At 38.5% G+C, this 23,301-nt stretch overlaps 1 protein-coding gene across 3 annotated transcripts in view; it reads right to left on the bottom strand.

Moving 5' to 3' along the window:
- The window catches only part of myt1lb (myelin transcription factor 1-like, b), a 106,556-nt gene extending 86,262 nt beyond the window's left edge, over positions 1–20,294 (bottom strand). For all 3 annotated transcript variants that reach the window (XM_060880028.1, XM_060880030.1, XM_060880029.1), the window contains exon 1: positions 20,097–20,294. The gene's annotated coding sequence lies outside the window, so the exon portion shown is untranslated. The remainder of the gene's footprint in view (positions 1–20,096) is intronic.
- Positions 20,295–23,301: the final 3,007 nt, after the last annotated feature.

Here is a 23,301-nt window from a genome sequence, read left to right as displayed (position 1 = left end):
GTGAAAGCAAAGATCGCCATATATACATAATATAAATAAAATATACTGCAGTAATTATATCAGTTAAATATGAGAGCCGCCCGTGCTGCGTAACATAATTCATCTCCTTTCTTTTAAGAAGCTGATGCAGACATATTATTTCATGTGTCATTTCAGGAAAATGAGGTAAACAGATTTCGTCATATTGGAACAGCGGAATTGTCTTTGTGATATTCAAATAACAAGATCTCCTTTTTAAATAAACAGTATTAGCATATGACAATATTGAATGAAAATATTAGGAAGCAAACCCAAATAAAAATGTACCATATACTATTTTACCACAGGAGTAAATATATTTTTTGCCATAACAGTATATACCTGCGATTTTCAAAATGTAAGAAGCTCAATCTTCAGGAGAAAAAGGTCTAAAACTAAAGTGATGCCTTGAACTCAGTACAATTAAATGAGCTGTAAAGTCTAATTGAAGGTAGAAATGGGTTGTTATTGCAGATCAGTGTTTACAGGAAACTTTGATATAAAAGTTAAAAACCACAAGATGTAAAATGTCCCTATAACAGATTTTATAAGCCATGGATCAATTTTAATCATATTAAAAAAAATTAACTACAGTAAAAAAGAAAGTCCTCAAGAATGTCTATCTGAAGGCTAATAGAAAAATACAACAGAATTAAATTCAAATAAATAAATATATTTATATATAAATAAATTGTATATAAATTATATAAAATATAAAAAAATATATAAAAAAATGAATAATATAAAATTACTCTGATTATTTTCTTTGCATGAAAGAACCCTAACCCTAATATGATTGTATGTGATCATATTTGATTTTTTTTTTCTTTTTAGGTGTGTGCCTTTAAGTCACATTGTCTTAGGAAATATAGAGTTTAAATATAGAGTTTAAGGGCAAGATCTTGCTTTCTTTTATTTCGTTTATAATAGTTTATAGTGCACAACCACTGGTAACAATGCTTCAACTGTGCTAGCTGTATTGTATACAGCAATATTGTATAGCTATATTGTGGATTGTTTTTTCTTAGATTTCATGTAAACTAGACCGTATTTATACAGCAGAAGGCATTGTTTCTGAGTTTGAGAGTTTAATATGTGTAAACAATAATCCATGTAAATAATACTGTAAGTTGTACATTTAAAGAAAATGTAAATGTTAATCGTATCTTACATATGATAAGAAATCTGTAAAATTGTATGTACACGAATGAAGATTCTGTCACTTTTATGTCATCAGTGTTATAGAATATAGAAACAGAATGGAATTATACAAATATTTAGTAATAATGTCAATAAAAAGCACACATAACTGGGTGAAATAGATTTTGTGGTTTGTGCATTATTATAAAGCATCACGACACTTAAGATATTCAATATAAATTCGATTCATTGTATAGAAGTTCCTAGAATTATGTATTTAATACACAGTAGTTGATGAAATAACAGATTTTGCTGCTTATGTGAAAAAATATCTCTTATGATATAGATTCCTTATATGAACCCTATTTCTGAAAATATTTTTCCACTGAGGCGTCCGTTTCCTATAATGACCCTAACACACATTTCTCTCAACAACAACTGTCCACTCAGTGGTGAGAGAACAGCAGTCATTATGAAAGGTTGGTGTGAGTTAATGGGTAAAACTCTTTTGTTCTCAAATAGCAGAGCCAAACACATTAGGGACTACCTGGTGCCAGCAGATACATTTGTCTCTCCTAAGAGAAAAAGAAGAAGGGATGTCTGGATGAGATGACTGCTTTCTTAATCTGCCCTGATTGTATGGCAGGTTGAAATTTAGTGTAAGGAACAGCTTACATTCACCAGAGCTGCAAACAAAACCATTAAGCAGATGTTTACTTTGTGTTAGAATAACCGTGAAGTAAAATGACGAATCGTTACGTGCCATCATTAACATTTTTGAACATAGGAGAACTTTGTGAAGTGACACACAGGTGGAGATCATGACCATGTGATATTGCAGGCTGATTGTATGTACTGTAATGGCTCTTATTTTCTTCAATATAGTTTAAAAAGGGATTTGAACACCTGAAATGATTAAAGAAATATGAATCTGATTCATGAAGCTGTGATTTGAGCATAACTGATGAATCAGCTTCAGCTGCGTGGGCCTAAGCTCCATTTAACTAATCCTTTACATGTGTCAAATGCATGCGATACGCCCCAATTTACCCTCATATGCATTTCATTTGCATGAAATATACAAATAATTTCTACAGGTTTTGCAGCAGTAAACCAGTAAAAGCAAAGCTTTCAGCAGATATCTACTTACTTAAAGAAAGAAATCTAAGAAGCAGGAAAAATAAGTTTCACTAAAAATTCATTGTGTTAGAGATGCATGTGTGTCTGATGATATTCGGTGATATTCTTCTCGTAAAATAAAATCAGCAGGAGAAATAAATCATGAAACTTTTTTTTATTATTATTTGTTTTTAATACTGATATTAATGTTATTAACCCTAGTTTTTGTTAAATTCTTATATTTTGCTTTGTATTACTTTTCTTTCTTTTTTTTTAGCTTTTTTTAATTACGTTTTGCTTCACCATTTGTTTTTTTATTTACTTTGCTGCGCTTTTTGTTTGTTTTGTTACGTTTTGCTTTGCTTTCTCTGTTTTCTCTATTTTTTTTTATTTATTTTTTTTTTTTTCATTTTGTGTCTGTGTTATTTTTTCTCTTTGTTTTGTTGTGTGTTGCTTTGCTTTATTATGCTTCATTTATACTTGGCAAATGATGACCATCACCAAATAATACTTAACATAAAAAGCAGAGCAAATGTATATATTCCTGCCAAAATGTATCTTTAACATTAATGTAACTTCTGTTACACATAAATGAACTGTTGTGTAGTAGCGTTTGTATCTTTTAGACCAATTGCTAACATGCCATGTAAATAGGAGACTGAAGAAAGCATTTGAGACTTAAGTGCACCTCCTGCGGTCAATAAAAAAATTCACTGAGCGCACAAATCTGTGAAGGTGTTAAACGCAGGCTGGCATCTAAAGAGGTGTGATGGTAGAACAGCATCGGTTTGGGCTCATAAACAGACTGAGCATCTCAGACAGATGGGCATCATGCCTATTCTCCAAGTAAGTGAATTAGATGGGCATCAAGCCCACCTGCAAGCAGCCTAGACAAACAAAGACACAAAGACACATATGTGACAGTCCTATCTTTGGCTAATGCGTCAGTCTATGGGGATAATTATACAGAATGTAAAATGGATACAAAACGAAATGTAGGCATAAAAATATTTCTAAATTACAATGCACAAAATGCACAGCCAACAATTGTATGGATAATATAATAAGCACGTATTTTAAACTCCAGGCAACATCACTACCTCACAGTAACAGCAGGAGTGAGCCTACTGAAAAGCATTATTACTTATTATTAAATCTCTTGCTTGCTGTTCTGCATAGGATTTTTGGTCATGTGGTCTAGAGCTCATTTGCAAGTGTGTGTGTGTGTGTGTGTGTGTGTGTGTGTGTGTGTGTGTGTGTGCAGGACTGGGCTCAGGTGGAAAGCAGACTCTTGAGGAAGTCAGCAGATGGAGGTATGAAGAAGCTTCATGCCCTGCAGCATAGCTTCCTACACACGAACACACACGTTAAACACACGTCTGTCTGCAAACCCCTGTGTGTGTGTGTGTGCCTATACTGTGTGTGTTATACTGACCATTTATGCACCACAAACTGCATACACTGGCTTTCAAATCTGATTTCTTCTTATCATATCATGTTACACAATTACAGCCATATGTCTCTTAATGGAGATCATAAAAACCAGCTGAGTCCATGCAAACCCTTTTCTTTCTTTCTTTCTTTCTTTCTTTCTTTCTTTCTTTCTTTCTTTCTTTCTTTCTTTCTTTCTTTCTTTCTTTCTGTCATTTCTCTCTCTCTCTCTCTCTCTCTCTCTCTCTCTCTCTCTCTCTCTCTCTCTCTCTCTCTCTCTCTCTCTCTGGTGTTTTTCCTAAAGGTAGAACAGCAGACTGAACAACTATCATCTCCATGGTTATTGAATTCCCTGGCACCCAAATACACACACACACACGCACACACAAACACATGCGCACACACACACACACACACACACACACACACACACACACACACACACACACAAACACACACACACACACACACGCACACACATACACACACACACAAACACACTCTCACACACAAACTGGCACTTCTGTACACACACCGTAAGACTCCCACGCTCTTGAATGCACAACCACTCTCCTCCTTTCCTTTGGTTGGAATCCACCGCTTGAATCATCTTACATGACTCCTGTCTCTGACTCAGTCCACACATCTCCTTATCTCGACTCATGTCTCCACTCATCGCATATTCCCGGGGAGAAGAGTCACATCTCCACACCTCTCCTCACACCTCTTAATGTCTCCACATATCTCTATTTATCTCCTTATGACTCCACACATCTGCACAAATTGTTTTGTTTGTTTGTTTGCTTTTGGTTTGTTTGCCATTTGTGGTGTGTGGTGTGTTTAGCCTGACCTAAACAGCTAACAAAATAATATATTTATATATATAGATAAATCAGATAAATTAATACTAGGTGACAAATATTATCAAGTATAATTGACATTGCTCTTGTTTGGGAAAGCAATAACAAAATCAGTCCAGTCTAGACCCACCCACTTCAGCATCAAAACTGAATGTGTTGTTATCTTCATGGAGCCTTAATATCTGCTGGATGAATTCAAAGCTCTGTATGTCCAGTTTGTTTCCTCTCACCACCTCTCCAGCACACTGCAGTTTGCAGTTTTGCCACTCTCACTCGTCCAAGTGTTGGAGCGGTGCCTCTAGCCAAGTAAACAGCCCTGGGAACGGCTGCAATGCCCCATCAAAACAGCTTCAGCCTCAATTACGCCTCATCTCAATCATTCCCTCTTTCAGTCAGATTCACACTCACACACTCACACATACACACACACACACACACACACACACACACACACACACTCACACACACTGGCAGCTTTGAAGCAGTCTGAATGGAGTGCTGTCATGCTGCTGCTTTGTGCCTCGGCTCCTATTATTGTTTCTATTACCAGTTTTGTTATCATACAGTTAAAGATATCACCCATCAACCCATCTTCCCCTGCACCCTTCCTGTCCCATTTTCCTCTCCCTGAGAAGCTTCCTGTGAGTCTTCAGCATGGAAAATAACAGCTCCTTTTTCCAACCTAGTTTTGATTCTATTTTATCTATATTTATTTTTCTTTTTAGATCCTGGCAAAGTGCACGGTAAATTCCAAGTATCTGTTGTAGACTAACAAGCCCCACTAAATCACATGCAGCAGTCAAGTGTTTTAATTGCCATGGAGTAAAATATCGTCTGGATCCTTTGTCCGTACTGAAAGGAGCAGGTAAATTCACATACTCTATCTCTATAATGAGACATAGAATTTATCGAATTATGCACAATAATGTGTAATTTGTGTAAAAGGTAGCAGCTCTTGTGGGGATAATTTGCTGTTTAATACCGGAGGGGAATTGTATTGGCTGAGGTGGCACAAACTGGCTACCCTGATACCTCAGTTTCAATTAAAAGAAAAAGAAAAACACAAAAGCCAAAGTTTTTCATGATTTCCTGTACTTCCTGTACTTTGTTATCAATATCCTGCTCCACGGAGAACTAGACAGGATCATTAGTTCTCTGGCAACCACCGTAGTTTGAATTCTGTATTTTGATCTTTACATAGATCTCACATCTCAGAGTGGATTCTCCTTTGAGGCCACTAGTTATTAGGTATAAATCCACCAGTAATCACCGGCAGTGATAGTTTTCCAAAGGAACAATGGCCCTGTAAAACAACAACAACAGCAGAAAAAAAAAATAAAACAGTCTCCTGGCTATTGTGTTTACTCTCCCACTCCTGAACAGAGATAAAACAGAGTCACATCCCGCAGTAATCCCTTCAGAGGATCCTCTTTGCTCATTAAGGCTGCCTTTGAAAATGTGGAAGCTTGCTTATATTCAGTGTCAACCCCACTGTCTGCTCCTGCTATTAAAGATGCAATCTGTGTTGGTCTTTGTTTGCTTGCCTCTCTCTCTCTCTCTCTCTCTCTCTCTCTCTCTCTCTTGCCTTGTCCAAATGTAGAGGTGAGCTTTCTTGCTTCAAAAGCATCCCTTTTCATCAAACGTATGACTCTGTATGCTTTGTGTGCCCCACATTGGTATGTGTACCCAGGGTATGCCCTTTTAGCTGCTAGATGCCTGGGAGGCAGAATAGCAAAAATCAAAAAATAGGGACTGGCAGTGCTTTCAATCATGCCACAGGCTGCCAGTCACACTTCAGAAAAGGAGTTAATTGTCATATACGCACATCTGTCTCTTTCTTTGTTTTCTCTTCCAGTAATGTGCTAGCAAGCCACTATTATGAGTCTCTGACAGACAACTTGAGAATATGAGTCGAGCAGATTGGTGCCAAGGTTTTGAGTCTCTGCCAGATCACCCTTAGGGTAAATAGGGCATCAGGGGCAGCAGGCTGGCACCAACTAGTCACATAGAGCCCCACCACCAGAGACAAAAGCAACACAAGGGAGTTCTCATCAGTCTTTGTTTATGGGGTTGGCGTCATCTGGCAGGGTGCACTACAACAAAGAATTATTGCACCGCTGATCCGAATATTTCGCTGAGAGAATAAAAGTGGTGTGTGAGCTCAGTCAATTATGAAATATTTTGTCTCCTGATTCAATACAGACCAACACCACCACGAGTGCAGTCTAAGATTAGCACTGAAATGGTGTAACATTTGGAGCGATGACTCAGAGGAGCTGTCCAAGGTCCTTAAATCATCTCTTCAACCGACTATTTGAGGTTGAATATTCCAAGGAGCCCTTTAGTTCTAGAGTAGCACTATAGCCATGGCATGAAGGTAATCTTTTTTGAAGCATTGAGTTGTTCATTGGGTACAAATAAACAATCAACCATAACAGCTCTCAGAGTGAATTATGACTTAGATCCAGAGTCTCTGAACCAACACTGTTACCGTTTCCTAGGCATTAGACAAGACGTTCAAACCTAACACTAAAACAAAAAAGAGAGATTAAGAATAATTTTTACATGAAGTTGAACTAAAAATTTTAGTGTGTAACAATGACATAATAATGTGAATGTTTCTTACCTTTAGACCATAGTACAAGGTATACAAATGAACCCTAAGATACCTTCATTTATCTTTCAGAATAATTACACTAGATAAACATTTCCAGGAAAAAGAGCAAACATGAAGGAACCACTCTAGTGACAAAAAAGTGTAGCTTAGTACTATTTTTTTCTGAACTTGTGCCACAAAGGGCTCTTTATTTCTCAGCCGTGTTCCCCTAAAATCTTTTGATGGTCTCACTACCCAGCAATTTTAAATAAAAAGGAACTTTGTCAAAGATCGTGTTTGGATAACATGGATTAGTACACAGATTTTTTTGAAAGTGCCTTCACCAATTTAGCCGAAGTAAGCCCCCTTACTAAACAGCTACAGTAACATTTTATTAGGACAAATGCTGCACCAAAATGCTGCCTATGGAGAAACCTGTCCATCATGTGACATACACCGTTTCTCAATAGCAAAATGAAATCGTGCACCACTGTACACACGTGAACCATCTCAACAGCTGCTTTAGCAGTACAGCAAATAACTACTATTGAAGTCAGTGGGAAGAATTCCAGCTCAATACAGTACTAGGCATTGTAGCAGAGTCTGTGTTTCATCCTTTAACAATCATAGAGACAGCTAGTGGAAAGAGCCCAAACACATCATTGCCATTCAGCAAAGATGGACGGCATCCATGGATGTTCCCTTTCCTTCTCTTCCTCCAGTCTGAGTGAGCGACAGATGATTGTGGCTTGCCATCACAGTCATTTTAATCAGTCTTTTCACACTTCATCAGGAATTCATTGCTCGCTTTTAAAAACATTGTTTCTGTCTATTATCAGCAGAGAACATAACGCTTCATTATACATGCAGAGTAGCTCTGCTTATTCATGTGAGTCTGGATGAGATGGTGAGGACTTGAGGCTTGGATGCACACACACCCACACCCACACACACACATACAGACTTCCAAACATGTTCAGACATCACTTAAAAGTAAGACTTCTGAGGAAATTAACCTTTTAATTAGAGATGGCACTGATCCCATATGAAAGAAACTCTATGAGGCCAATACCAGCAAAACACTGTGGCTCTAACAAATATAGCATTTGTTATATAGCAGTTTTTTTTTAGGATTGATTTTATACTAAATTAAACTAAATTTGATACGTTACTATATTTATTGCTATTTGTAAGTGATTTTAGTGTTTGAGTTGAACTGCTGTTGTAAAGCTGCTATTTTTAAGCTACTGTTTCATATGTCATTTTTATGTGAACTAATCAGTAATTAATCATTTTAAAGCATTGTTAGTTTTGTTGTTATTTTTTTACCAGATCAATATGGGCCAATACTCACGTTTTTAGTGTAGGTGTTTTAGTATTGATATTAGAAAAATTGATATTTTTTTTTTTTGCAAAGTGAAAAGATTTGGTTAAGATCTTTTGTAAAAGTATGGCACTTCAAATGGGAAAGATAAACACAATGGAGATTACTGTATCATGAACCATTGAAACTACAAGGTATAGCGTTATAGCCAATCTTCCTTATCTTTACTGTGACAGGAAGTCATGAATGTGTTGCACACTGTCCTTATTCACAAGCAGAGCTTGTGGACGCATCAAGAGGTCAGCGGAGAGGCCAGACTGTGAGTCATACAGAGAGACAGAGAGAGAGACAGAGAGAGAGAGAGAGAGAGAGAGAGAGAGAGAGAGAGAGAGAGAGAGAGAGATAATGTCATTTAGTATCAGCTTCTGACAGACACATTCTGCATGACAGGTGTGGCCCTGCAGTCATGCAAGCCATGCAGGGTAAAGCGGAGCAACAGCACCACGCACATGATTGACACTTACAGCCAGCCAACACCAGCAGTACCAGAGGGTGGAACCTCATCCTCCACTGCCTCCACCACCACAGTGTCACAGCAGGAGCAGTCAGCCATAAAATGCATTTGTACAGGACGGGTAGTCAACAAAATGCTCCCATACAACAAGACTGTTCTCTAATCTAGGCCACAGTGCATAGTCTACTGCCTATGATGCATGTATGATGCTCCTTTTTAGCAGTTAAATAGATAAAAAAATGTCTTTAAGTTACTTGATACTTGAAGATACTTGAAAGTATTTTATCAAGTCGACTATGATATGTGATGGTACAGAAAATGAAGTGAAATGATGGCATTTGGTGCAAAATTCTCTAGTATCAGTTGTTGATAGTTACAGTCATGGCATTTGGCAGACATCCTTAAGAGCAACTTACATTTATCTAATTTGTACATCTAAGTAATTGAGGGTTAGGGGCCTTGCTCAGGGGCCCAAATGTGGCAGCTTATTGGCCCTGGGATTCCAACTTTCTAATCAGTAATCTAATCCATTAACCTCTGAGCTAACACTTCCCTTCCCCCTAGTTAATAGTTAATAGTGAAGTTTTCTGTAAGGTCAAACGTATTTAACATTCATGAAAGGAGCCTCTGGTGTCAGTGCTTTTTAACTTTCGGGCTTGTTTTCTGCCACAAGAAAGGTCTTTAGGTGAGAAGTTTTCTTGGTAACATTACAAACTGCCATTCTGAGAGAAGCAACTGTTCACAGCTGCTATAAAATAACTGACAAAAGCAACTATCTTCTCTTGTGGATGTTTCATTAACATTTACTATAGCTAGAATCGTTAAGAAGCATGGCAGGCTGTACAATAATAAATAAAATCTTGTAATTGTTGGCAATTCACTGGTGTGTTTTATTCCTTACATTCACTCAGTGCTCTGATGTTTCACTAAATGATTGATACGGGAGCAATGAAAGACTGAATTTTGGGAAAATGGTGCTAATAAACACTATTACAATCACAGTTACAGTTAAATAAAAGCTCTTTCCTTATCATTCTTTGCACATCTAGTAATCTGTTATATCAATGATCCATCAGTATAATCAATGGTCCATAATCTATGGACAGCTTCATTCATTCATCTTCTACTGCTTATCCGAACTACCTCGGGTCACGGGGAGCCTGTGCCTATCTCTAGCGTCGTTGGGCATCAAGGCAGGATACACCCTGGACATAGTTGCCAACCCACACTCATTCACTCACGCAATCACACCGGACAGCTTTTATGGTGAAATTATTCATGTGCTATTTAATCACCAGCAGATGCATTTTGCTCCTGTTTTGGTTGTGCCCATGTTCAGCAATGAATTTCTTTGTTATCCCAACAGAAGAGATACATCTCACACTTACAGCCAATGGTGTCCTGACTAACTTTATGTCAGTCTTTTTAAATGTTATCTGTTTATACTAATGTATAAAGTATCTGAAATCTATTTCCTTGTGTGTATACACACATATATATATATATATATATATATATATATATATATATATATATATATATATATATATATATATGTGTATACACACAAGGAAATAGACTTCAGTACCAAACATTAGTATAAACAGATAACATTTAAAAAGACTGACATAAAGTTCATTCATGCTTACCCATTCATGCTTAAAATACCCAGCTAGGGCCCTTTCACCCACTGCCTCAGACACTGACACTGGAGAGCCCAGGGCTGGGGATGTCTTACTACAAGTAAACCGGCAATCAGAAACAGCTTTAAGGTATAGTGTTACTTCCATTAGAGAAGTAAAAAAACAAAAACAAAGGGATAGTGAAGTATTATTCAAGCATCTTCTGCTGAAGACAGCTATATGAAATATTCAAGCTTTTATGGCATGTAAAGCTGCTATGCTTTCCATTTCCTCATGAGGAAAATGCTGGCATGATTATACAGTACCTCAGAAAAACCATCCAGTTTTATTCAAAGCTCACAGCAACCGTTCCTAACACATCTGGCTTAGCGTTTCTGCAAACATATGCCAAGTAGTAATGAGCTCTAAAATGCGAACATTACTTATAATGTCAGAACTATACAAATGGGAGATTCTGTATTTTGCCTTTACACCAAGCCTGGCTTTCCTGGCCTGAAAATGTGGCGTGTCAATAATTATTTCATACTCACTTCTCTCCTTGCACAATTAACCACCTATTTGTGTTTCACTGCTGACATTTTTTTGTCCATAAACTCCTGACACGGAGTGCAATTTCTCAACACTGGGCTCAGGCAGGGGAATGATTAGTGTCTTACGCAAGACGGAAATGAGCTCGCCACGCTTTGCTGTACTGAGCTATTTTGGAACTGAACATAGCAGAAAATGTTGGGCAGCGCTAAAATAACTGGGTCAGAGCCGAGCAGGAGAGCACCTTTATCAGATCGGGCAGAGAGTATACAGAAAACGGACAGAACAAACAAATTGCTCAGCAGTGTATCTAAGATTAGATACAATTACACAAAATGGCTGAAAGTTTTAATAATAGTAGCTGTACTTTTATGCACAAAGGGTTAGTACTGAATTAGTACTGTTTTTTTTTTTTTTTGTCAGTTCTGTTTAATATGGTGTTGGATTACTTTTGGGGCTACAGGGCAAACAAAAGGGCTGACTGCGTGTAGGAGTGTGCAGTGGGAGTGTGATGGAGGACAGCGGTAGCTCCTGTAAGTAGGGCAATTCCGGCCTGCACCTGGCGGGCTCACCCTCCTCCTGCAAAAACCGCTGACGATGCACCCTTGGCTCTGTATTTCGTCTCCATGCCTCTCTCTCTGTCTGCTTTGGGCTTATTTTGGTCCTTGATATTTTCTTTGTATGAATGGCCTGTGTGTATGTATATATAAGATTTCTTCCTCTGTGAGGGTAATTGTGTTATCTTTTATACAATCTGCCATCTACTCCAGACAGGAGATAGTGTTTGTGAGCCTGTCAGAGCGCACAGCCAAAGCACGGTGAGTGCAAATGTCTCTGTTTTTGTTGCGTATTCCTGTGCTCAGGTCTACAGTCAGGAAAGCTGACTCAGTGGCAGAGGGCAGAACATGAGCCCTTTGCTGCCCTGGAGGGAAGCGATAAACTGATTCATTAGCTGGCCTTATGACAGAGCACCTGCTTACACCTTTCTGTCTGGACACTGCAGGTCATCTAGGGCAACATGAGATGCCTGTACAAAACACAACCACACACACACTCCATGTCTACGCATTTATTGTCTAATTAAGCAAACGCCTTGAATAAGCTATTTCCATGCTTCGGAAACTTAATCATCACACACTGGGCTGTCAATTTTCTACAGTATCCAGGCGTCTAATTTACCAAAGTGTGTAAAGTATGACTTTAAGACCACAGTGAATGAGTTTGCTCTGATCCTTGTACTGAGGCGGTCACCCAGGTGGCAAATGAGTCACTTTAACAAATGTTAAAATGCAGCTGTCAAACCTCCCTGAAACTCAAATGAAAAGAGCAGAAATGAATCAATATCTAAAAGTATTCCTGTTCGCACAAAGACGGCTGTTCTCACCTGCAACAAAAAAGTTCTGACACTGTGAAAAGACATGCAATCAACAATAAGTGCGCTCCACTTATCGTTGTCTGAAATGTGTCAGTGTTTGGAATGTTTCATTCATCTGAATGTGCAGAGTTAGATCCAAATAAAACAGCTTCACCTTTATTGGACAAAGAAGCACAAATAACATTTATTATTTATATCAGCCATTTTGATGTACAACAAAAAATGATTTTTTTAACGATAAAACAATTTTTGCAATATCAAACACCTGCAAATTCTGCAGCATTTGCCTGAATCCCTAAAAGACCTGACATAACATAACATAACATAACATAACATAACATAACATAACATAACATAACATAACATAACATAACATAACATAACATACAAATCGATCCAGACAGCCAACGATACAACTGACTACTTTGATTTCTTAAATATTTATTGCATTGTTTTCAGGGTTTTTATTTTGTAGCTCATCTGCTTCACTGTAGCTAACGTAATTCAGGTATAGATTTTGTCTTGCACAAAATATCCACCATCTCCGGTTTTATCTTTTTAAGAAGCAAAGGTTTTTGCGCTTGTACATCTAGCGGTCTTTTGTTCATGCTCCCGTCCAGTGTCACTTGCCATTATCAATTATCCATTAGGCAGTGAAATACTCTGACAATATTGCAGGAATGTGACCGGAACATTTTACAGTGATTTAAACAGACAAATCTGATTTAAAGAGCAGGCATAAATAAGAGACACGCGCCCTCACCAATGTGCCTGATGAATAATGGATGTGTGTTTTGTAATCATTTTCCAATATTGTGCTGCTTTTCTCAGCTCAGCTTGGGGAGGATTATTTTTGCCTCTGCTTCACTTTGTATCTCCCTCGCTCTGCTTTTTCTTCCGCGCTGAGACACGTACCACAAATGTCATCGACACCAAAACGAGGAGGTTAAAAATCCAGCTGGGACTCTCAAATGAGGATTTCTAAAGAATCCTGTGATGTCTTTATGACTTCACGAGTGTCTTCTTCCCTTTTCAAGGGTGTGGATGGATGGGGGAAAAAGAAAAAATAGGGATTGCAGAGCTAAAATAATAGACAAGTCTATTTCTGCAGTTGTAGATGAAGATGGCGGTGCCAGCATCTGAGCTGAGTGCTAATGACAGATGTCAGTACGTGTGAGGCTGGCAGGAGAGAAGCTGATGGCTGCGTGCCATGCTCATGATGTGGTGATAATAGGGGCTGCAGGTCACATGACTCTTTACCCTGGTTGTGTGCTCCCAGTCGGTGATAACAACTATGGATGTGAAAAATCCTCCACACAGCATCACAGTTGAAGACAGATATAGAACGCGGAGCAGAAATTTTTATAACTAAAGGCCTCGTGTTCCTTACAAAAAATCACCCACATTTCCAGATGATAATAAATACTTTCACACATGCTCATAAAATACGTAAGTGCATTTCAATGTGTTATGCCTTTAACAAAATGTAAGAAAATCTCATATGAATGAAACCTCATGTTGAAATTTGAATCATTTGAATCATTTGAATCATGTGACTGTTCCAATGTAAAGTTCATGTGATTCTTCTGCGTGAGATTGAAGCACCAGGAAGGAAATATAGCTCAGCACTGACACTGATCATAACAAGTGATGCTTATAGCAATGCTCACGTCATACAGAAATGTAAAACATCATAAAACTCTCTGGTCATGAACGTGTTTGTGGAAAGCATACGATGTAAAAGTTTTGCTGAGATTCAACCTTCACACTTTGCTATCACGCAGCCTCAGACCTGATAACTCAGGCAAATCCCCCAGTTTCCTGGCAAAATGTGGAATTAGTAATATGGTGGCAGCCAACATAGGTTAGCCCTGTGTGTGTGTGTGTGTGTGTGTGTGTGTGTGTGTGTGTGTTGAATGCCTGTGGGGGCTTGTTATGGCACAAGGTGAGAGCGGGTATTAATCAGCCTCCTCTCCGCTCTCTGCACTTCCTATTATAGCCCCACACCCAAGTCCAGATTGATTTTTAATTGTCCGCGCCGTGTGGATATACATCATGTTCTCCCTCCACAGATTGGCATCAAGTCGACGGCTCTCTTTTGTCGAGGAAGAACAAATAGAGGAGAAGTTTTAAGGGTGTGCATGGAAAGCATAGACTCAATCATTCATCTGGCCTTCACGCTTGGAAACCGATAAGTATCAGCGCCTGAGCTCGGATAACCCGCTCCCTCCCACCGGAACAGTAAATATTGACACTCCATCATTTGATTTTGAGGATTGAGACTCCTTTATTTCCAGCCTTTCACTGATTTAATGACTTGAAACGCTCTACTGTGTTTTGACGCAGGAAGCCAAACACTCAGTTATTTAAGATTACAAGATACCTAAATTAAATCACTACCAAATTCTAGCATTTTCTTCTTTGTAGATGATATTTGTGATTTCATTTTCAATCCATAATTTGTGAAATGCCTCCTTAGGTGATCTACTCCGTACCGATACTGAATATCTTTTCAAAACACAGTAATGTTTGACTTTATAGTATACAGTTATATACTCATAACTATATATATATACAGTTATACATTATTGTATACAAAAATTAACAATTGATAATTAATCTACGGGCATGAACTCCGTATTGAGTTTAGTTCCTCACATGCATTCTTCTTCATGTTGTCTTAGACAGTTTTTCTTGCTGTCGTTCTCTCTGGCTTACCCGTTATGGATCTAAATCTACATCCATACTTTATATAGCTATACAAGTAAGTCTACAAGTGGCATTTATGTGAAGGACATTTAACAGTAATCAAATCTTAAACTCATGTTCCATTTATAAAAGTCTCGGTCTTGATTGCTAAGCAACTATGAAACTAGGAAAGTCATGAACACAAGGTAGCAGGTAGGGCCGTGATGAAGCCTTTTCAAGTCCAAGACCGAAGGAAGGCGAGATGAGTCAAGATCAAAAATAAGCGCAAGCCTTTACTTCAGTTTTATATATACATGAGTATTACCAATGATCTTTTTGGACAATAAATTATAGACTTATAATTGGGTTATAATTGGAAAGTTGTGAGTTCAAATCCCAGGGCCACCAATCTGCCACTCCTGGGCCCCTGATCACGGCCCTTAACTCTCAGTTGATCATCTGTATAAATGAGATAAAATGTATGTCATGCTGGATAAGTGTCTGCCAAATGCCATGTAAATGTAAAGCCACTGGTTGAGACCAAGACCATATTTAGCATGACTGATGCCCAGGATGGAGAAAAGTCCAAGTACAAATGCCAGTAAGTCTGAGACAAGTCTAAGACAATACACAAAACCTCTCAAAATCAGACCACGTGACCTATGGACCATTTGTGATTTGGCAAGCAAAGGAAGAAAACAGCCTGAGTCTGAAGAATCCAAATCCTTTGTTTGCACCTTGTAAACTTATCCACCCTGCACCCCAATCTACAGACGTTCACCTGACGAGCCTGTGATTAAACACATCCAGGTCCTCTAATGTTATGTGTTTCTTCCTTCAGTCTGACAGAGTATGTTATGACTGCAGTCTCCGAGTGTTACCTGAGATGGGAGGGTTTTTCCAGCGCTCAGGTCACAGCGACGGAGGGCTATCCCTACATAATTTAATCACATTGCTCTGTCTCTCCAGCATGACACACACTCAGCAGGTGTGAGGCACTCTCCCGTGCTCAACAGGGGCACGAGATAAGACTGTCATTTCAGCCAGAAGCAGCTCATCCTTACGCTAATCTGTTTAGCTACACATATAGACAAGGTCTAGCTTCCAACTGAATCTGACTCTTACAGAAAAAAAACGGAATGAGCTGTTAGTCGTAGGATGTTAATCATACAAAGATAGGTCAATAAAATAAGTTATCATTTGCCTGAATTTGTATGAGTCGGTTTGCATTTAATTTGATATCATGCAAAGTATTTAAAAAAAAACAAAAAACTTTTTATATAAATAAACTCAATTCTCATGAAAGCTAATTCTTGTCATTTCCAAGCATATTGAGCTGATGATTTAGTTTCCACACTAAGGTCTCAAATTGCCCCAAAAGATTAAACTAAATAAAAAAATAAATCATTTATATGAACAGATTGTGGATGTTTAATCCAGTTTTCTATCAGAAAAACGAGCCATGCCGCTAGTCACGTCTAAATAATGAACTATTATAATAAAATAAATTTGCAATCATCCGGTGTAAACAATCCTCTGCGATTGCTAATTGCACAATTTTCTGCTGGTATGATTTTTACACAAACACAATTGATAACACTTCAGGTCGGAGCTGCGTCATTAAAAAAAAAGAAAAAGGGAAAAAAAAGAAAGAAATAAAAAATAGCGCCCCAAAGAAGGATTTCATCCTGTTAAAGTACGTCAGCAACGTATTTAATAACGCACTAATAAATACAACTAATAAACAAAAACTGTTCATCTCACTTCTCAGTGCACTCTGTGTTTAATACTCTCCCAATATCTGATAACCAACACATCTGTCTTAAATATCTGATAGTATCCTCTTATATTGTGGTGCAATATAAGTTTCTAAGAAACAAAGTGAGAACTGCCGTTATAGCGTTTATTAATATCACACATTTGGATGCAGGATTTTTTCTAAGCTAATATTTACATTTACATTTACAGCACTTGGCAGACGCCCTTATCCAGAGCGACTTACATTATCTCATTTTTATACAACTGAGCAATTGAGGGTTAAGGGCCTTGCTCAGGGGCCCAACAGGGGCAGCCTGGTTGACCTGGGATCGAACTCACAACCTTCCGATTGGTAGCCCAACACCTTAACCACTAGGCTACCACATGCAAAATATTTTAACACCAATGTGATGTTATTGTTTTTCCCATGATTCAAGATGTCATACGTTGAGGATAGAGATAAGACAAGCATCTTCCTACGTTTATTTCTGTAGGCATCAGTGTAAAATCCTGTAATTGGACAAGACAAGAATAATAATAAAAAGAAGATGGTTTTAAGCTCCACCTACTCGCCCCAATCACGTCATTCCAGATATCTCTGAAAAATGTTTCATTATACATATTAAACCTCATTAACCTCACAAAAAGCATATAAGCCCTACAGTTTATTTACCTCAAAATATTGTTTACCTCATAATATAAGTTTCCCCAATTCATAAGCCAATGTCTGTGTTTTTAGATGTCCTGCTTCCAAAAAAATGTTCATCTACATTCCTGTATAAAAAGATATTATAGATCATTTCTCAAAAATACGAATAATTATGTTAGAGTTTATCCTAAATATATATATATATATATAAATGGATAGTATTTAATGGTTAAAAAAGGAAATCAATTATTCCTCAACAAAGTGTTCTGTTTGAGTGCATTTTAAAGTTATTTAAAGAAATCATCGATTAACGTCATGAAAAAGTAAAGCATCTATTTAAACAACTTTTAAATTGTAACTATTTTAAAAAATAAAATATATATGCATGCAAATACAAAGAAATAATATACTTTAGACAAAGCTTAATTTGCTAGAAGATGTATTTCTGAAAAAGTCTAAAAAATTAGAATTGATCTAGAGAAAAGTTTGGTCTAGTGTTTAAAAGAAATCACTCAAAGTCTCTTAAATTTGCATATCCATAATCCTACATATTTCATTTTTACATACACTCACCGTCCACTTTTATTACAAAATACCTGTACACATGCACATTAACACGTTTATGCAATCGAATGCATGGAATCATGGAGGTACAGGGCATGAGCTTCAGTAAATATTTAATTATTTAATCAAACATCAGAATGAGGAAAAAAAATGTGATCTCAGTGAATTTGAGCATGACATGGTTAGTGCCAGAGAGGCTGATTTGAATATTTCAGATACTGATGATCTCCTTACAAAATAGTGTGAAAAACAAAAACAAACAAAAAAAGCATCCAATATGATTGACAGAGGTCATAGACGATCGGCTAGGCTGGTTTAAGCAGACAGGAAGGTTATAGTAACCAAAATAACTATTCTTTACAACCATGTCAAGCTGAAAAGCATCTCAGAACATATGACATGCTGAACCTTGAGGCAGATGGATGACCAGAAGAAGAAAGAGAAGAAGAAGAAGAAGAAGAAGAAGAAGAAGAAGAAGAAGAAGAAGAAGAGGAGGAGGAGGAAGAAGAAGAAGATCACTTTGGATTACATTTCTCTCTTCCAACAAGAATCAGAGGCTACATGGGTACGGTCTCATCTGCTCATTTTCCGATCTTCATCTTCCCAGTTGTAATTAAAGTTTCAGACTGGTAAGGATGCCAGGATCCACTGTACAATATTCAAAACTTTAGTTTACAAAATCCTTAGTATGCCTTTTTGATAATTCATTCGTACATCTACCTTCTGTCTGCTTTCCCACTGCCTCGAAGTGGCTGAAAGTTTTTACCATTGAATTCATCCTCATAACAGAACCATACTGTACGTAGGACCTTTTCACACAGCAACCAAGTGCTTACCGCTACCCCGGCACGGACCATTAGCACTCACTAAAGTGCACTTTGTCTCATGGCCAGATTACAACACTTCACTTTACATCCTGCAGATTAAGTTACAGATATGGGAAAATGCTGTTTGGAGATAAAGCACAACTTAGAGTTTACGGAGGATCGGGATTTATGCTGAATCTGAGCTTGCACATTAATAAGTTGGTAAAGTTATAAGAGTTATCTGTCACTTGCTGTTTGCACTCTGCATTTATTTAACTTAATGGACTTTTTTTTATTTTTATATTTTACAATTTGTGATCTACCGAAAACAGGGAAATGAAACGAAAGTGACTTGAAAGACTATTAAGAAGCACATTAAAATATGTAAATTATATTAGATTTATTACATTAAAGCTTGATCGTTTAAAAATGGAGGGAATTTCTCAACGTAATCTCAACTTCTGAACCAGTCAGAATCAGTATAGATGACTGCTCCTTTTTCTAAAGGCAGTGCTTACTTCTGAAAGTGTTATATTTACCCACAGACCTCCCAAAAGCTCTCACGTTGTGTGCAGACATGTTGCCAACTCCCAAAGCAATAAAGGAATAATCAAAATCTGCCCCCGTTTGCACTGCAGGGACCAATAAGTGGCACACTGAAGCATACAGATGACAGTGCTGTGGTAACCTACTGCAAAAACATCACCAAGCCCACAGAAGCTTCCAGAGAGAACGTACAAAGAGCTGTGACCTGAGAGCATCTCCTGCCAAGTTCACTTCTCTCTACGGCTCCCTACAGGGAAGAAAGTTGACGGAGTACAACGAGACTCAGACGTCAAACGGAAAATGAGCTGGAAAGTGTGAGCAGTGTAGGAAGACTAGCATAATACAACAGTGAATAGCTGTCAAAGATGCTATGAAAGACAGAAACGGTTGAGTCTGAAACTATGCATTTGTAAAAGACTGGGGTTATATACATTATATTATACACAAGAGATCTTCAGTCTTTTCAGCAAGGCAGTGCATTCATATAAAAAATAAAACAATGAGCTGGGAAGTCATAAAGAAACTAACAGGACTCACCAATCATGAAACGGCGTCTTCGCTCAAACTTTTTGTTGTTGTCGTACCTGATTGTCTTCCTCTCTTTCGTCCAGAGTCGTCTTCTCTTGCACGCGTTCTCACTCGCACTGTTTCATTTAGTGTGCACGCTGGAAAGTTCCTTTCGCCTTCTGAATGCAAATCATTTTTTAGGAGTTGAAAGCTGATGTGCGTGCAGAGAGCGAGGTGGGAGAAACAGAGAGACGGAGACTGTCAGAAGAGGGAAGCGAGAGATAATGGTTGAAGGCAGGCAACCAATGGGCCTGGAGCTGAGCGGAGGAGAGAGTGAAGGAGAGCGAGAGAAATGGAGGGAGGGAGGGAGGGAGGGAGGGAGGGAGGAGGGAAAAAAAGAGAAGAAATGGAATGGGGGCAGCACCAATGAGGCGGAGCGAGGGAAAGCAAGGATAGGGGCCGCCACGGCAGAAACGATGCCACGGAAGAGAGCGGCAGACAGACAGAGAGAGGGATGGAGAGAGAGAAAGAGTGAGAGGAAGTGAAAGAGAAGAGAGATATGTGAGTCATAGCAGTTGCTTTGCTGAAGAGTCAAACGTGTGCATGTGATGGAGGAGTGGAGCTTACCCTCAGCATCATGCCTCTCACATCCACAGCCTGCAGCTCTCCACCCATACACACACACGGAGACAAAGGAAGAGTGGTAAAATAGAGACTGGGGATGAGCATCGAGTCCAGAGTCTACTGCTATCTTACTGTGTGTGTGTGTGTGTGTGTGTGTGTGTGTGTGTGTGTGTGTGTGTGTGTGTGTGTGAAAGATAGCAGGAAAGTAAGAGCTGGGGTGGTAGTATATAAGTGATTTCCCTTCAAGACTGAATTTTGTCTCCCGTTTCTGCTTCTTCTCTCTCTCTCTCTCTCTCTCTCTCTCTCTCTCTCTCTCTCTCTCTCTCTCTCTCTCTCTACAAATGCATTTGTGTGTGTGACAGAACTGCAGACTGTCTGCTCTCGGCATCAGTGCCTCCCACAGGCCCTGTGGTCTCTGGAGCGGAGATGTGTGTGCTTTCATCACTGCGTATGTGTGCATGCACATTTCTGCACCTCTGTATTTAACCTGCTATCAGGGAATCTTGAATTCACCTTACACGAAAGAGCGAGACTCTGGTGCTGTAGCTTCTCAACTCAAACCTGTGTGTAACCCTCGGCTGAACACGCAGAACAGCGGCACTGCGCTCAGCCTGCCACAGCTAATTAATGTCCTCCCTCACTCGGGGCTTTGAACTCCGCCAAAGTAGCGCTGCTGTGAAGTAGAGAGATAACGGGCTTAAGAAGCAGCCGGTCCACACTGCCAGGCCGTTTCCCTCTGCTACAGAAAACTGATGAGTCCCTAAACAAAGACGAGAGCAAATCTTCCCTCCACACACAACATGGCTCATTACGGTCCATGTCCCTCAGTCTGGGTTTATGCCTCATGCTTTTCCACTGCACACGTGCAGGCAGGAAAACAATGAGCTGTCAATGCAAGTTGCTTCAACTTCACTTGGTGCAAAACGCTGATTTCTCTCTAATGGCTTATTTAAATTGTTCACCTTGTGAGACCAATTATACATCAATGTCCGGGCATGATATGATACAGTACAATGCAACATCCCATCAGTAATTTTCAATAAATTAATTATAGGTCAGCGAATACAAAACATCTTGGCATTTTCCCACACAGAATACTAACTAGAATTAAAATTTGATCTATTCTGATTAGCTTTATAAAAGCAAATGGGTTCAACCTTCAACATCCCAATTAGACTTTAAAGTCTGGTACAACAGAAGATGGGTTTTTATGTATCAAGCAATAAAACCAAAATTAAACTTTAACCTAAAAGGTGCTAAAATTGATATTTTGATATTGGGTAAAATGTTCTGTTCTGTTTTCTGAATATATATATATATATATATATATATATATATATATATATATATATATATATATATATATATACACAAAGATATTATTATTTTGTCAGTAATGTTTGTATTGCTGCACCGCACGTGCTATTGTTTTATACAGAGAACAGTTTTAATTTTTGGTCAATCCTTGAAAAGACTAGGCAAAGAATACTGCATAGAACATCGCTCAAAGTGAACAGAATAACATTTATGTATCAGGATTATTCAAAGCACCAATTAATATTTTAAATATTTCCAAATTAATTGATATCCTGAAAAAATAGCTGACAATATACACGGTTTGCAGTGTTTTGGTGTTTTGTTTTTGAGGTTGTGGTCCAAGATGGTACTGTTGCTTCTGCCATTAGCTTAAGAATTTCCATTGAATGATTATTTTTGAGGGGGGGGCACGGTGGCTTAGTGGTTAACACGTTCTCCTCACACCTCCAGGGTTCGATTCCCGCCTCTCCCTTGTGTGTGTGGAGTTTGCATGTTCTCCCCGTGCCTCGGGGGTTTCCTCCGGGTACTCCGGTTTCCTCCCCCGGTCCAAAGAAATGGTAGGTTGATTGGCATCTCTGGAAAATTGTGTGATTGCGTGAGTGAATGAGTGTGTGTGTGCCCTGCGATGGGTTGGCACTCCGTCCAGGGTGTATCCTGCCTTGATGCCCGATGACACCTGAGATAGGCACAGGCTCCCCGTGACCCGAGGTAGTTCGGATAAGTGGTAGAAAATGAGTGAGAGTGAGTGATTCAGAGTATCCAATGCAAATGTTCTGTTAGAAGGAGTACAAGATACTTTCCGAGTGGATCTAACCTCTTTAGACATTACAGAAGTAGATATTGTCTTCAGGTAAGGTTTCATCAAATAACTGGGACTTCTGAAACCAGTAATTGTAAAACATTAAGCACTTCTAAATAAAAAGAACCGCAACAAAACTATGTAGCATGCTCATATGTTAAACTAAGGATCAGTGCTGTAATGTATGTCTGAGACATTTGTGCTAGAAATTTGATGACACCCATGTGCTTGTTGTGAGCTTAGAAAACTTAGAGCTTGTGATGCTGAAGACAGCTACATAAAAATGACAGAGGGCAGTAATGCGAGGGGAATAATAGCGTTTAACCTAGACATGACCACTGAAGCAAATAAAAATGACTAGTGAAACAAACTTCGCAAACAGTAGAGCAAACAAGCAGACACATAGATGGGATTTTTAAGGAGTTGTGGAGTTACAACTTGCAGTTTTAAACATCGTTTACACACTCAAGACTCACTTTAATACATAAACCTGTA

The sequence above is a fragment of the Tachysurus vachellii genome, chromosome 10 (genome assembly GCF_030014155.1).
Source record: "Tachysurus vachellii isolate PV-2020 chromosome 10, HZAU_Pvac_v1, whole genome shotgun sequence".
Lineage (NCBI taxonomy): Eukaryota > Metazoa > Chordata > Actinopteri > Siluriformes > Bagridae > Tachysurus > Tachysurus vachellii.
The sequence above is the reverse complement of the archived record's forward strand: the minus strand, read 5'-3'. Positions and strand labels throughout refer to the sequence as shown.